The sequence below is a fragment of the Pinus tabuliformis genome, chromosome 4_2 (genome assembly GCF_031772625.1).
Source record: "Pinus tabuliformis cultivar Carrire ecotype Pingquan chromosome 4_2, CPIR1, whole genome shotgun sequence".
Classification (NCBI taxonomy): domain Eukaryota; kingdom Viridiplantae; phylum Streptophyta; class Pinopsida; order Pinales; family Pinaceae; genus Pinus; species Pinus tabuliformis.
Genome location: NC_142304.1, coordinates 504,970,094 through 504,986,256, shown reverse-complemented (window position 1 = coordinate 504,986,256; position 16,163 = coordinate 504,970,094). Strand labels below are relative to the sequence as shown.

The 16,163-nt window shown below is 37.2% G+C and overlaps 1 pseudogene; it reads left to right on the top strand.

The window, feature by feature from the left end:
• The window catches only part of LOC149170214 (isopentenyl phosphate kinase pseudogene), a 45,038-nt pseudogene extending 35,621 nt beyond the window's left edge, over positions 1-9,417 (top strand).
• The last annotated feature ends 6,746 nt before the right edge of the window (positions 9,418-16,163 follow it).

Here is a 16,163-nt window from a genome sequence, read left to right as displayed (position 1 = left end):
TTTGATTATTTTCAATCTCATCATAGATAACCTCACCGCCTTGTGATAACTCATCAGATGAAGAAACTAAAGAACATGGAGTATCTCGGTCGCAACTAGATGCATTGCAAACGGAAGGACACTAGGGATAGTGAGGTGAAGAGGAAATTTCAATATGAACATCTTCTTTGACCGAGTCATATTTTGGATCAAAGGTAATATCTTCATGAGAACCGAAAGTGTTGGGTGTGGAGCCTGATTATCTTCTGTATTCAAAGGTATCGCCACAATGGACCCCAGTTCGAAATGGCAGCGCCCCCGAAGCTAAGAATAGATGTAAAATTGCGTTGTAAAAGTATAGTAATTTCTAGTCAATCTGGGCCGTTCATTAGGCGGAGATCTGACAGTAGAAGTTATGTTTAATTTAGGGAATTTTTGCCCTAGAAGGCAACTCCTCACTATATATGAGGGAATTGTATTGCGTCTATGTAGATCTGTATTCTAAGTGAGAAAGAGAGAGGAGATTGAGAGCGAATAGGGTGTTACAGCGGATCTGCTGTAGGTTGTATCTTTTCAATTTGCTGGATAATATAAAAGGAAGGACTGGTTGTTTCTCCATGGACGCAGCCCAAACTGGGTGAACCACATATATCTGTGTCTCTCTTGTTTTATGTGTTTTCTGTGTTTATATTTCTACAATATTTTATGTGTTCCATTGCTCCATAATATATAATTTTCTAACAAAAAGATCATATGATGCACTTGGCATTTGTTACCACGTACTACAGAAAAATTATCTTCATCAGAATGATTTTTCCCAAGGATATGGATTAATCGAAAGAATTGATTACATTTGATTCACGACCAAGATTGGAAGATTGACAAGCATCCAAGAATGGAAGTGCATTATCTTGACATGAAGGATCTTGAGAAACATAATGTAGGGACCAACCCTATAATTTATTTTTTTTAATACTAAAAATAGAACCATAAGAAAATAGCATTAGGAACTCAAAAATTATTAAGCATTATATAAAAATTTCCTGAATTTCATTCCATTGAACATATCATCTAATTTACATGTTATTAACTAAACCATAATGAAGTCATACAAAAGAATATTATAACAACATAGGTATCGTTCACTAGGAGATGAGATTCAAACTTGACTTTTCGCTAATTGCCCTCCTTTGTTGTTAGTCACCTCCAAGTGTGAATGTCAACATGCTTAATCCGAATGCAATGACCTACCGATTGACCTCTCAGCCTACTCCTTGGATACTCTCCTTCCCCGTGGACCCCCAAGCTGCAATGGGGTTGTATAATGGAGGAATGTAATAGCTGGTAGAGGAGAGCACTCTTTGGCTCAAGAGTCCCCTCTCTAAAGTCCTCTACCTCACCAAACTCATTATAGCTCATAGTCACTACTCTGACATAGTCTCATCCATCCAACAATAGGGTTAAGAAAAAGTCCCTTCTCCCATGGCCTGCCCCTTCTTTTATGGGAATCCTCATAGGTGACACTTGTCATTTCATGCATAATTAATTATTTTTTATAATTCAATAGTTCCATTATTCACCCACCCATGTGTCACTCTCTCATCAAGGGTCTCCAAAATTATTTACTTAAATTTTAATTTAAAATTAATATTTTTCCTCACCTCAACAAGATTCCTATTTCTTCTCCTAGTTGTCTCTTGATCCCCCTTTTACTCCTTAATTTGTGTTCATTACTAAATTCAATTGATAAGTCAAGATTTGATCCCCTATCTACTCCCTAATTTAACTCAAGTTATCTCTTAGATGGATATTCTTATGTTGGTTGTTGCCACATGGAGGTTCTCTAAATTTCTCTAAAATTTAATTTATTAATCTTATTTTAATTCACCATCCTCTTCTCTTAATTAGGTTTAACTATTTTAGGATTAATATTTATCCTTACATTTATGTCCCTCTTTCCCCTTTTTACCTAATTAAACTACATTATCTACCTAATATTTTCCAACATGGGAAAGGTAGAGTTTTTAAGGTAAAATATTTTATTTCTTCCTATGATCCTCTTAACCCAAGTTTTATTCTTGATTTAATTACCTCGGTTTCTAACATCATTTACCCTTGATGTGAATTTACCTGGTTTTCATATCTTGATTATATTTATTAATTTATTTATTTTTAATGATTCCAAGGGTGCCAAGTTTGGTTGTGCCCTTCAAGAACTTCCCTTGAAGTTCCAAGGGTGTCATGCCTAACAGTTTATTTGTGATTCCAAGGGTGCCAAGTTGGTCGTGCCCTTCAAGAAATTCCCTTGAAGTTCCAAGGGTGCCACGCCACTTTCCCTTCAAGCATTCAGTGGCTACGAGGGGAAAGTATAGGTGCAATGACAAAGACCACTATCATCTCTTATGTTTCCTGCTATAGTGAGACTAATGGTGTTGGGGATCAAGGAATCCGCCTTGATGCACGCCCCTCGGTAAAATCCTCATGAGCGACCCAAATTTGGGACCTGCCCTCATGACATCGTGATCTTCAAGGTAAAGGTGTTTCAACCTTTCCAGCCCAAGTCACGGCGGGAGTGCTAGTGGGTGAGATCAGGGACACTACCCCACCCCTCCCATGCAGTTCCATCCAATTGTACAACCCCATCACCCATATGTGAGTCATTCGGCCAAGAAACTAATTTGTGCCTGCAACCACTAACATATCATCAGAATATAAATAAACATATATAGCAAGTTTCAAAATTGACTTAGAATTTCAAAGACACAATATAAATTTTCATCAAACCAGGTGTCATCAACTCGTCATATGCGAGTGCCTCTGGTGGTTTCCTGCCATACTCAATAATCATCAGTAACAAGGTTTCTCGTTGTTAGTCATTGTCATAATAGCATCATCAACATCACCTAGTCATTCGCATCATTGTTCATTGTGAAACAGAGCTAATGCAAATAGGTAACATAGAGGACACATCCATCATGGCTATCATCATCATAACATCAATGGAAACATACATATCCATCAAAGCTATCAAGATTGTAACATCAATAGAAAACATACCTAACCATCAAAGCTATCATCATCATGATATCAATAGAGAGCATGCATATCCTTTACTACCATCATAATCATAAATTCAATAGATACCAAACATAACCATTTATGCTACCATCATCATAATATCAATAGATAACATGCATAACCATTAATGCTACAATCATCATAATACCAATAGATAGTATACATAACCATTAATGCTATCTTCATCATAATATAAATGGAGAACATACATAAACATCACAACCACTAATATCTCAACTACTAATAATAGAGTCATGTGCCCGGATCCTCAACCTGGGGTCCTCAAAGAATAATGTGTGGGCCTTCGGGATAAATAAATGTTAATGTCATATCACTATTAGTCAACTAGAGCTGGGCACTATATACACCCCCTCTTAATAATAGACTTCGTCTCGAAGTCCTTGGAATAGGTAAGGAAAACGGTGACGCGTCTCCTCGGCATCCTCCCAAGTAGCTGAATTGGGACTATAATTGTCCCACTTGACCTTAACCTGGTCCACTAACCATCGTTTAAGCGGCAAAGTTCACTGGTCCAATATGCAAATTGGTTCGGCCAATACTGTTCCATCATATGAAACCTACAAATGACCAAATTCAATAACATGCGAAGGATCTGAAATATAATGACGCAAAACAGACACATGAAACACATCATGCATACGCGGTAAATATGGAGGTAAGGCAAGCCTATATGCCACTAGCCCTTTCTTTTCTAAGATTTCAAAAGGTCCCACAAACCGTGGAGACAATTTTTCTCCCTTTTTCGAATTTTATAGAGATTTTTTGGGGCCTTACTCTCAAGAACACCCTATCTCCCACTTCATAACTTCGGTCTACCCAATGAGCATCAACATATCTTTTTTGTCGATCTTGTGCTTCTTTTAGCCTCCCCCTAATCATAGTCATTTGTTCTTCCATCTCTTGCACCACTTCTAGTCCTATTAATACTCGGTCCTCTAGTCAGTCCCAACTAAGAGGTGTTATGCAAGGTCTTCTGTATAAGAACTCAAATGGCACCATATTAATGGAACTTTAATAAATATTGATGTAAGCAAATTCCATGAGGGGTAAAAACTCCTCCCATCTCTTTTGTTGGTCCATCACATACATCCAAAGCATGTCTTCAAGGATTTGATTAGTCCTCTCTGCCTGCCCATCTGTCTCAAGGTGATAAGCATTGCTGAAGTTCAACTCGGTTCCCAAGGCTTCTTGGCAACTGGTCCAAAACATTCCTATAAACATTGCTTCCCTATTAGATATGATCTTCCTAGGCACTCCATGCAATCTCATAATCTCATCAATAAAAACTCTGGCTATTTTAGGTGCCTTATATGTAGTCTTAACTGGTATGAATGGGCGCTCTTGGTCAACGTGTCCACCACTACAAATATGGAATCATATCTTCTTGAGGTCATTGGTAGTTCCACAATGAAGTCCATTGATATAAATTCCCATTTAGATTTTTGTATCTCATGGGGTTGAAATAACCCTGTTGGATGTCTGTGTTCAGCTTTTACTCATTAACACTCTAATCATCTTGCTACCAAGTTCACGATGTCCTTCTTCATCCATTTCCAAAATAATAGTGGTTTCAGGTCCGCACTCATCTTCTTAACACCAGGGTGTGCCATGTATACTACGCGATGTACTTCATTCAAGATTAACTGGCGTATATCTTCATTTGGTGGTATATATATCCTTCCCCGAAATTGTAGTAGCTCATCATTATCAAGGAAGTATCCTTCATATTTTGGGACCCTCATTTCATCCTCCCTCAAAATTTTGCTAACCTCCTGATACCAGGTGTCTTTAAATTGTAAATCAAGCAGTTTCTCCCTCAAATTTTTCTTTAAGGGAATCACTGAAGTATCTGAGGCCTCCTACTTAAAGCATCAGCCACCCTATTTACCATTCCTTTTACGTAAGTGATATCAAAATCATATTCACTAAGTAGCTCAGACCGTTGTCTTTGTCTTTCATTTAAGTGGTCTTGAGTGAATATGTGTTGTAGCCCACAATGGTCAGTCCTAAGATCAAACTTCCTTCCTAGAAGGTAGTGTCTCCAAATCTTTAGTGCATAAACAATTGTTGCCATTTCTAGATCATGGGTTGCATAGTTTTCTTCATGGGTTCTAAGTTTCCTCGATCCATAAGCTATTACTCTTCCTTATTTCATCAAAACACAACCCAGCCCTTCCTTGGAGGCATCAGTGCAAACCAAAAATTCTTGTTCCATATCCGACGCCTTCAAAATTGGTGATGTCGTTAACAACACCTTTAACATTTGGAATGTCTCTTCACATTTTTCAGTCCAAATGAATTTCTTGTTCTTTCTTTGGAGCTCGGTAATGAAGCTTGCAATCTTCGAAAACCCTTCGACAAATCTACGATAATACCTTTCCATGCCCATGAAACTTCGTATTTCATGAACATTGGTTGGTGTTGGCCATTCCATGATGGCCTCAATCTTTACCGAGTCTACTGCGATACCATCCCTAGAGATAATATGTCTAAGATAATGAATCTTGGTTTGGTAAAAGGAAAACTTTGACAACTTCCTGTATAATTGGTTTTCTCTAAGACATTGTAGAACTATCCTCAAGTGTTCGTCATGCTCTTTTGGGGTCTTTGAGTAGATCAAAATGTCGTCGATAAAGACTTGTACAAACTTGTCTAAGTAATCTTGAAATATTCTGTTCATCAAACTCATGAAAACACTTGGGACATTTGTCAGTACAAAGGGTAAAACTACAAATCCATAATGCCCAAATCTTGTTTTAAAGGTTGTCTTCGGGATATCTTATTCCTTGATCCTCAACTGATGATATCCCGATCTGAAATCTATCTTCAAAACATAGTCACCCCCTCATTTGATCAAATAAGTCATCTATCCTTGGCAGAGGGTATTGATTTTTTATCGTCACTTTATTCAACTGGAGGTATTCAATGCACAGTCGCCAAGACTCATACTTCTTCTTAACGAAAATCATAGGGGCTCCCCACGGAGATATGTTAGGTCATATGAACCCAAGTCCAACAATTCCTTAATTAGATCTGCAATTCCTTTATCTCTGGAGCCAACATACGATAGGGTGCCTTTGAAATAGGCTCAGTGCTTGGTTTAAGGTCAATGGTGAAATCAATTTCCCTTTTTCGGGGTAGCCATGGTAGTTCTTCGGGAAATACATCCTTAAATTCAACAAGAAATGGATGTTTATCAAGGTTTTCAGAATCACCCTTATCGTTTAGAGCTAACACCGAGAAAAATTGATATCCCTTTCACCTATATTTCATTAGTTGTATGGAGGAGATGAACCTCAGGGACACCTCTTGGTTCTTTCCCCTTAATTATTTTCTTTGGTCGTCATCGTTTGTGAAATGTAGAATCTTATCTTTGCAGTCTAGGAGTGCTTCATGTCATTCCAACCAATCCATTCCAATAACTATGTCATAGACTCCTAAAATTGTAGAGTGCAAGGATACCTTGGTCTTACATACACCCAGGTCCACCTCACAATCCTTTACCATCCTTCCTACATTTATTTTCATACCACATGCCATTTCTACATGTCAATTTTGCATGTGGCAAATATATAGTATGGTGTCATAGTTGATTAGTCTCTTATTTTGAAATCCAATGTCTTTCAATCAGAACATTTATTTTTTTGAAATATTTATAAATTCGGAACTTAAATATATCCTTTGCAACCTATCAATATTCAGGGAAATGGTAAATTTCGGTATTTATCATATTAAAATTATGTTGGTGCAATGAACTATGGATAGTTGGATATTATTATGTGCTAGAGAAGTTATGTCATAGCAGGATTTGTGGGGGATGACATTCAATCGTTAGGTACAGTATAGTATGTGATAATTACATCATCAATGTTTTTTCTTATGAAAGTGTCATGGTTGATTAGTTTCTTTCTCGTCTATCTAAATATACATTTTTTTCCTACACTAAACTATGTAGCTTAAAAATATCCTTTGTTGCTCTGTCAATACCTTAGGAAATGGCGGACTTTTGCTATCCACTAAAAATGAATCTTGATGTAGTTTTTCCTAATGTATTTTTCATTGGTCAAATAAAATTTGATTGGATGAAGTCATTGTTCAATTCTTACTGCCTCAAGATGTTGGAAACAAGATGTTATACATGACGAAACTGATTTGTGATGTTTTAAGAGTTTTATAGCATCCATTGATTGCTGATACTCTAACATCAGAAGAATTGTTGTAATCCCATAATTTTTTTTTATTAGAGTCCTAGCCTGCATGATTTGAATGAGCATCTACCCATATCTCACTCTGTCTCATGAATTTTGTGTTTTAAGATCATTGGATGCCTGCTAATGTTTGTGTATTGTCCTTGTGATCACAAGTCACATTTTGTTTTACTTGTCATCTTTAAAACCAGTTGTGGTTGTTTAGATCCCAGCAAAAGAGAAATACTTATGAATTGTTTTTAATTTTTGTTTTGCAGCCAACCTTTCACTTCCACAAAATGGGGGAAAAGTTACAGATCTTGTAGGAGCTGATCCTAACTTTTGAAAGGAGATTGTTGGAAATCTAGCAAAATGATTATTTTCAGGCTTCAGCGATTTTCATGCAAATATGTTGAGAAATACTAGAAAACTTGAACAAGGCAAGATACTAATCCTAGTAGCAGAGCAAGCGGATCTCCATCCTAGTATGCCAAAACTTTGGCAGAAATGACAATACTAGAATTTGTTTCTATGAACTTATCCTTGTATTTTCATGTAAGCAGTAAGTTTAACTATATGTATTCTTACACTTAATTCAATTCTCAATTACCTCCATGGTGGATATGCTGATGTTAGATCACATAAACTGGTTTTAGTATTTAGAATTTCAGTTCATGGAATTCTACGCTTGTAATAAAAGGCATATTTTGAAATACATAAAAAAACAATACTAAAGAACAGTCTGAGTCAATAAAGCTTGAAGTTTGTGCTTACTGGGCTCTGACCAACCGTTTCCACTTCCATGTTAGCAAGATGTTGCTGAACTATTTTAGCTTCCTTGTTACTTGAAGATCCAATTGAGAGATGTGCCATATTCCAGTGATTCATTAATTCATTGGTTGCATCTGAGCAAGGTACATTCCCTTTTCAGCGCCACAATGTCCTATTTTTGGTGATGCATTATCTTCATTGAAAGAGCTATTTTCTTGTCCCAAATTTCTTCTTGAGCCTTAGCAATGTCTGGTTTGTTTTCCAAGGAAATGATTTCTTGTATCCTTAATTGTCTTTTAGAGACCTCATAGGGCAACGCATTGCTTGTTTATGTGCCAAATCCATCTTGAATTTTTACTTTAAAGACCATAACATTTTGCATTGCTATCCCAAAAACAACACTACAAATTGAAATGATATAAAGAATACTCACCTGGTACCAATTCGATTGCTTCTAGAGATATTGAATGCACCTAGGTTCTGCCCCCATCGAGCAAGCGAAAAATAAACTTCGAAGCGAAATCGACAAGTGTTTCTAAACTATAGAAAATAAATAAACACACGACAAGTTCTACACCCATGGAGTAAGCGAAAAATAAGCCTCAAAGAAAAATCCATAGACGTTTCTTTCTTATACCTAGCCTCAAAGAAGAATCTCCACATGTTTATCTCTTATAACCTAGCCTCAAGCAAAATCCACACACGCTTCTCTCCTAAAACCTCTAAACAGCGAAGGAGACAAAATCTTTGAAATTTTTCATCAAATCATTTAAGTATGTAAATTAAAGCTAAAACTCTTTTGAAAACCAGTCAATTTTAGGTTCAAAAATCTTCACAAACGAAATGTTGAAAATGCCAATATTTCTGAAGTTGCACACATCATTGATTCAGGCTTCATTCATGTGTTACATGGAGATGCGGTGTTTGACAGCGCTCAGGGTTGCACAATTTTAAGTGGGGATGTCATTATACGCCAACTTGCACAAGAACTAATGCCATAATTTGTTGTCTTCCTTACCGATGTTCCAGGAGTGTTTGATCAACCCCCAACAGAGGCAAATTCTCTGCTGCTAAAAGAAATCAGTGATTATGACTTCATTTTTCTGGCACATTTGTGAATGAAGATCGCAGTTGGTCAATTGTGTAACCAGTGTTGCCTCATATGAACAATGCAGTGAAAATGGCCACTACAGCACATGATACAACAGGAGCAATGACTACCAAAATTTCATAGGTTGTAATGATAGCCAAATTTGATATAGATGTTTATATGGTTCATGTTGGCACTGATCACTCTTTGAAAGCCCTAAACAGTGAGCTAAAGGAAGAGATGTCAGACAACTGGATTGGAACAATGGTTAGAAATTTGAAATTGTTTTGAAGGAATCACATGATGCTGTTCAAGTGTGGGCATCCTGAACCTTCAAATGGGAGAATTTGGAGATTCTTACATTGGAAGTTAGATGAAACTATCACACAACCAAAAATCAAAATCAACAACAAGAACTCAAAAGCAGGATTGTTAATAAGCCTCAGGCTCGATATTCACATGAAATAACACAACTATCTATCGAGTTCCAATGTCACTGCTCCTTACCATGCTTCACACGAATGGTTGAGCTCCGACAACTTCGTTTACGGATCTGGAGAGCGAATCTAGAAATTTTATACATTTGTTAATTGATCTCAAGTTCATATGCACAACACATTGTCAAAATCGATGCAGGCCACTGATTTGGCTTTACGTAGGGTGGATTAACGCTGCTTTTTCCTCTTATTAGAATTATTATTATTATTTCCAGATCTAGTTGTTTCTTTATTTTTAGGTCTCAAATTCGATTCACCGGAATCAGAAACCACAGACAATTCAATTTGTGCCTGATCCAATGTTTGTACGGAATACGAATTTCCTTGGGCGCCATGCTTATCTATATATACAATTATTTATCTAATTTTTTTTTCTCAACTGTGTAAACCCCTGCAATATCCATAAATGTGATTTTTCCTTCAAGACATAGATCTAGGCATAACAATCAAGAACTGAATGGAATGACTCTTCATAGGATCTGCGCTCTAATCTATGTTACATATACAAACATTCATTTATTAACTTCTCAGTAGTGTAAACCCATGTTGCATCCACGGAGATCTGGGCATAACAAGCAAGAACCCAATGGGTTGACTCTTCCAGGTATTTGCATTGTAATCTATGTTAAAGTTGTTGATTTCCTCTTTGTTTATAATGTAATCCGCATGAAGGAACTTTAGAATGAAAACCCTCTACCACTGTTGAAGAAATGGAATGACGTCTTTTGAATTCTTTCACAATTACTCCGAAGAAATTGTTCATTAATGTTTGGATTAGTGTTATTTTTACATTTATTACGCATATGGTATTGGATGATGTTTGTAGCAACAGACCGAACAGAAAGGAAAAAAGTCATACAAAAAATAAATTATGAGTGTCCACTACACGTCATTTGATTCCAATGTTATTCAAGCAAAATTTGGTTGGTAGCCCCATTTGTCAAGCCCAATAGTACTTATTGTCTCTCGGTCACTGTTTTGGACAATGTTACAGCTGGCTTGGCTAGTGCTTTGGGTCATTTGGGGGTTGTTTTTTATTTTTTACAAGCTTGCAGTGCGCAACAAATGCTTGTATTATATGGTGAGTAATTTTGACAAGCTTGACTGTTGTTTATGTTATACGGGGAAAGTTTTGGAAAACCTTGTTTATGTTATATAGAGAATAGCCACACCATTTATGTTATCAAGTAGCTCCACCCACATTTACTTAATGTTTATGTTATACAGCAACTCCACCCACATTTACTATATAGTTATTCTATGCATATTTTGGAATGGAATATCTTGAAAGATTTTAACAAAACTAGTCATGCATGGATGGAGCCATAGGTCTCAAGGGTTCAACATAGCTCCAATACCAAGTGTAGGGACCAACCCTATAATTTTTTAATTTTTTTTTAAATACTAAAAATACAACCATAGGAAAATAGAATTGGGAACTCAAAAATTATTAAGCATTATATAAAACTTTATTGAATTTCATTTCATTGAACATATCATCTAATTTACATGTTATTAACTAAACCATAATGAAGTCATACAAAAGAATATTATAACAACATAGGTACCATTCACCAGGAGATGAGATTCAAACTTGACTTGCCGCTAATTGCCCTCCTTTGTTGTCGGTCACCTCCAAGTGTGAATTTCGACGTGCTTAATCCGAATGCAATGACCCACTAGTTGACCTCCCAGCCTACTCCTTGGGTACTCGCCTTCCCCGCGGACCCCCGAGCTACAATGGGGTTGTACAATGGACGAACGTAATAGCTGGTAGAGGAGAGCACTCTTTGGCTCAAGAGTCCCCTCTCTAAAGTCCTCTACCTCACCAAACACACTATAGGTCATAGTCACTACTCTGACATAGTCTCATGCATCCAACAATAGGGTCAAGAAAAAGTCCCTTCTCCCATGGCCTGCCCCTTCTTTTATAGGAGTCCTCAAAGGTGATACTTGGCATTTCATGCATAATTAATTATTTTTGATAATTCAATAGTTCCATTATTCACCCACCCATGTGTCACTCTCTCATCAAGGGTCTCCAAAATTATTTACTTAAATTTTAATTTAAAAATAATATTTTTCCTCACCTAAACAAGATTCCTATTTCTTCTCCTGGTTGTCTCTTGATCCCCATTTTTACTCCTTAATTTGTGTTCATTACTAAAGTCAATTGATAAGTCAAGATTTGATCCCCTATCTACTCCCTAATTTAACTCAAGTTATCTCTTAGATGGATATTCTTATGTTGGTTGTTGCCACATGGAGGTTCTATAAATTTCTCTAAGATTTAATTTATTAATCTTATTTTAATTCACCATCCACTTATCTTAATTAGTTTTAACTATTTTAGGATTAATATTTATCCTTACATTTATGTCCCTCTTTCCGCTTTTTACCTAATTAAACTACATTATCTACCTAATCTTTTCCAACATGGGAAAGGTAGAGTTTTTAAGGTAAAATATTGTATTTCTTCCAATGATCCTCTTAACCCAAGTTTTATTCTTGATTTAATTACCTCGGTTTATAACATCATTTACCCTTGATGTGAATTTACCTGGTTTTCATATCTTGATTATATTTATTAAATTTTCTTTTATGATTTTGAGGGTGCGAAGTTTGGTTGTGCACTTCAAGAACTTCCCTTGAAGTTCCAAGGGTGTCATGCCTAACAATTTATTTGTGATGCCAAGGGTGCCAAGTTGGTCGTGCCCTTCAAGAAATTCCCTTGAAGTTCCAAGGGTTCCACGCCAGTTTCCCTTCAAGCATTCAGTGGCTACGAGGGGAAAGTATAGGCACAACGACAGAGACCACTATCATCTCTTATGTTGCTTGATATAGTGAGACTAATGGTGTCGGGGATCAAGGAATCTTCCTTGATGCAAGCCCCCTGGTAAAATCCTCATGAGCGACCCAACTTTGGGACCTGCGCTCATGACATCGTGATCTTCAAGGCGAAGGTGTTTCAACCTTTCCAGCCCAAGTCACGACGGGAGTGCTAGTGGGTGATGTCAGGGACACTACCCCACCCCTCCCATGCAGTTCCATCCAATTGTACAACCCCATCACCCATATGTGGGTCATTCGTCCAAGCAACTAATTTGTGCCTGAAACCACTAACATATCATCAAAATATAGATAAACATATATAGCAGGTTTCAAAATTGACTTAGAATTTCAAAGACACAATATAAATTTTCATCAAACCAGGTGTCGTCAACTCGTCATATGCGAGTGCCTCTATTGGATTCCTACCATACTCAATAATCATCAATAACAAGATTTCTCGTTGTTATTCATTTTCATAATAGCATCATCAACATCACCTAGTCATTCGTATCATTGTTCATTGTGAACCAGAACTAATGCAAGTAGGTAACATAGGGGACACATCCATCATGGCTATCATCATCATAACATCAATCGAAACATACATATCCATCAAAGTTATCAACATCCTAACATCAATATAAAACATACCTATCCATCAAAGATATCATCATCATGATATCAATAAAGAGCATACATATCCTTTACTTCCATCATCATCATAAATTCAATAGAGACCAAACATAACCATTTATGCTACCATCATCATAATATCAATAGAGAATATGCATAACCAATAATGCTACAATCATCATAATACCAATAGATAACATACATAACCATTAATGCTATCTTCATCATAATATCAATGGAGAACATACATAAACATCACAACCACTAATATCTCAACCACTAATAATAGAGTCATGTGCCTAGATCCTCAACCTGAGGTCCTCAAAGAATAATGTGTGGGCCTTAGGGCTAAATAAATGTTAGTGTCATATCACTGTCAGTCAACTAGAGTGGGGCACTACACATAAGAAATATTGAAAGCACCTTCACCTTCCTGCTCCTTTGCCTGTGTAGATTGACTGCCTTCTACCTTATCGCAATTTGAACCAGCAACACAGAAATCAAGAGAGTGTGGAAGACTAGCTGGTGGAACAAATTGCTCAAGTGGATCATGGTACAAAGAGTCATGGCCTGTAGATGATAGAGGATGGCAGAAATCTAGGTCATATTTGAGACTCGAGTTATAAACAGTGACATCATCTTGTGGAGTGGAGGAGTTAGTCTTCGTCATAGGCCTCATAAGCCATTCTAGAGTTCCTCCATTGAATTTGAGTCATGAAAGGTAGGGGAAGAATGAGAAAATGGATTGGGAATTTTATTATTGGACTTTTCAAATTTGTTACCATCGTAAAGAGGCACCCCTATCAAAACTGGAAAAGGAGGAGGACAAATAACAAAAGGGACAGTAAATTCCTCCTTTGAAATTAGAGGTGTCTCATGATCCACAAGATTTGGGGAAGCAGAAAAATCAGGGGGTTCAGGTTCACTGCGTGAAGTAATAAGAACCAAGTGCTCAAACTCTTGTTTCAAGAATTCCCAATTCAAATCTTCTTCTGAAATTTCATAGAAAATGTGAAGGAATCGATCAAAAAAATTCTCATCTGATTCATTAGGCCCCATTCTTAAGAGATTGATTCTCTTACAATTATTTTTGGTAATTATACCCACTAAAGGCTTGATGAATCTCCCTGAGGAAGTGACGAAGGGAATGAATGGAAGTGGATGGAAAGGTATGGCACCACCGATTAGCATAACCTTCAATGGCGGGGAAGAAAATAACACAAGCCAAATCTTCATCATCGATTTTGTAAGATTCAAAAAATTTAAGAAAATAAAAAATGTGCTCGGATATGGATGTTCCATCATCACCATCAAACTTTAACTGGGACAAGTGATTGAGAGGTTTATCGAAGGTTGAAAATTGATGAAGGGAAAAATTGGAGAAACACCTCAGGAGTATGATTTGTGTATGAGCGATTTTGGATAAGAGATTCAAAACAGATGCAATAGGCTTAGCTTGTCTTCTGGCCCTCCTTTTAGTGCCATTTTTTAATGTTGCTAGAAATTCATCAACCAAAGGGATCTCCCTGATATGAATTCCTAATCATACCTCACAACGTTTGGTGTAGGAGTCCCATATGGTATAAAGTTCGGTTGTCGAATCCTTAAAGATTTTCCTTGGCTCTAGCTGTTAGCACAAGGGAGTGATGCAATGGTATCTTCGAAAAGAAAGGTAAGTGTGTCTAGTGACTGTGTAGCACAATTGTGTCTAGGTTCTCTTACTACAAAAGGGGGAAGCAAAGTGAGCCTCTAAGTGAGAGGTAATAGTACCACCCACGAAGAGACACACGTAAACTAGAAGGACTTATCTATCATCCAGCGGAATAGTCCACAACGGACGTGACAGTCGTTACAATCAACAAATAAGGGAAGGTTCGTCTAACATCTAGCAGAATAGTCCATGACGGATGTGACAGTCATTATAACCAATAAGTAAAGAAATATTTTTCTAGTATCCTGTGAAATAGTCCACAAGGATGGGACATCTATAACGACCATTGCAGCACATTCTCAACAAGATAAGCACTAAAAAAACCAAAATAGTTCAACTATCTTAGTACATGTGAAAGCAAACATGAAATACAAATGTCCACATAATAGTCTTACAAACATTCATAAGTCATGCATGAAGAACGTACTGGCCTTGAAAGGCTTATGTTAGTAAGAAAAAGTTCCAAGACACATATTTACATTGTACATTACTAGCCCCAATAGTGATACATTAGAGCCACTCCTTGCTCCTCAAAGAAATAGTTGGTCTCGCTAATGCCTTGCGGGAGGAGACAAGGTGAAAAATCTTTTTCTCATACAATGAGGGGGTATATATAACCAAGAGATGATGCTTACCCCTTGTGACTCTTTGACAGCCCTCATGAATGGTCAACTTCCTATGACTTTTCAACTTACATGAATCTTCATATTCATGTGTGTCCATTGGACTTTCGCTTCACAATACATCTTATTTACAATATACATGGCCCACAGTAGTGATGTGACGTATGACAACTCATGATATGGCTTGACATGACAATGTTGACATGGATTAGCCTGATGATGTGGCAATGTCAAGTCGTTGTCATCGCTGAGTGTTATATGTGTTCTTGGATATGCTTTCCCTTCTCCTCCGCATAGCTTGGTAATGTGGGGTCTTCAATGATCTTCGGTTTTGGCAGGTGGTTCCACACTTGTGTTCCTTTGCTTTCTCTTGGTAGGTCCCATTTTCTGTTCACCTACAAGTGAGTCTTTAGGCATGCTTCCCTCATTCTTCTCCTTATTCATCATCTCGCCATGAATTGATAGTGTACATTTTCCTGCAATTCACTCATGATAGGACCACATCAATATGAAAACTCCCTAGTCTAATATGATGTATTATTATCCATGAAATGAGCCCGGGACAAATGAAAAGCTGGGAGAGAGGGCCTAGTAACTACAAATTATGCAGTTCCAGGTGATAGGGAGAGAGCTTGATCACTGAGACTGCGGAGAGCGCAACTCAGGCTTGACCGAGGAATTTTTCAACATAGTCCCTACTAGGGAGAAAAATTGTGCGGTGGTCACTGAGAGTCAAAATTG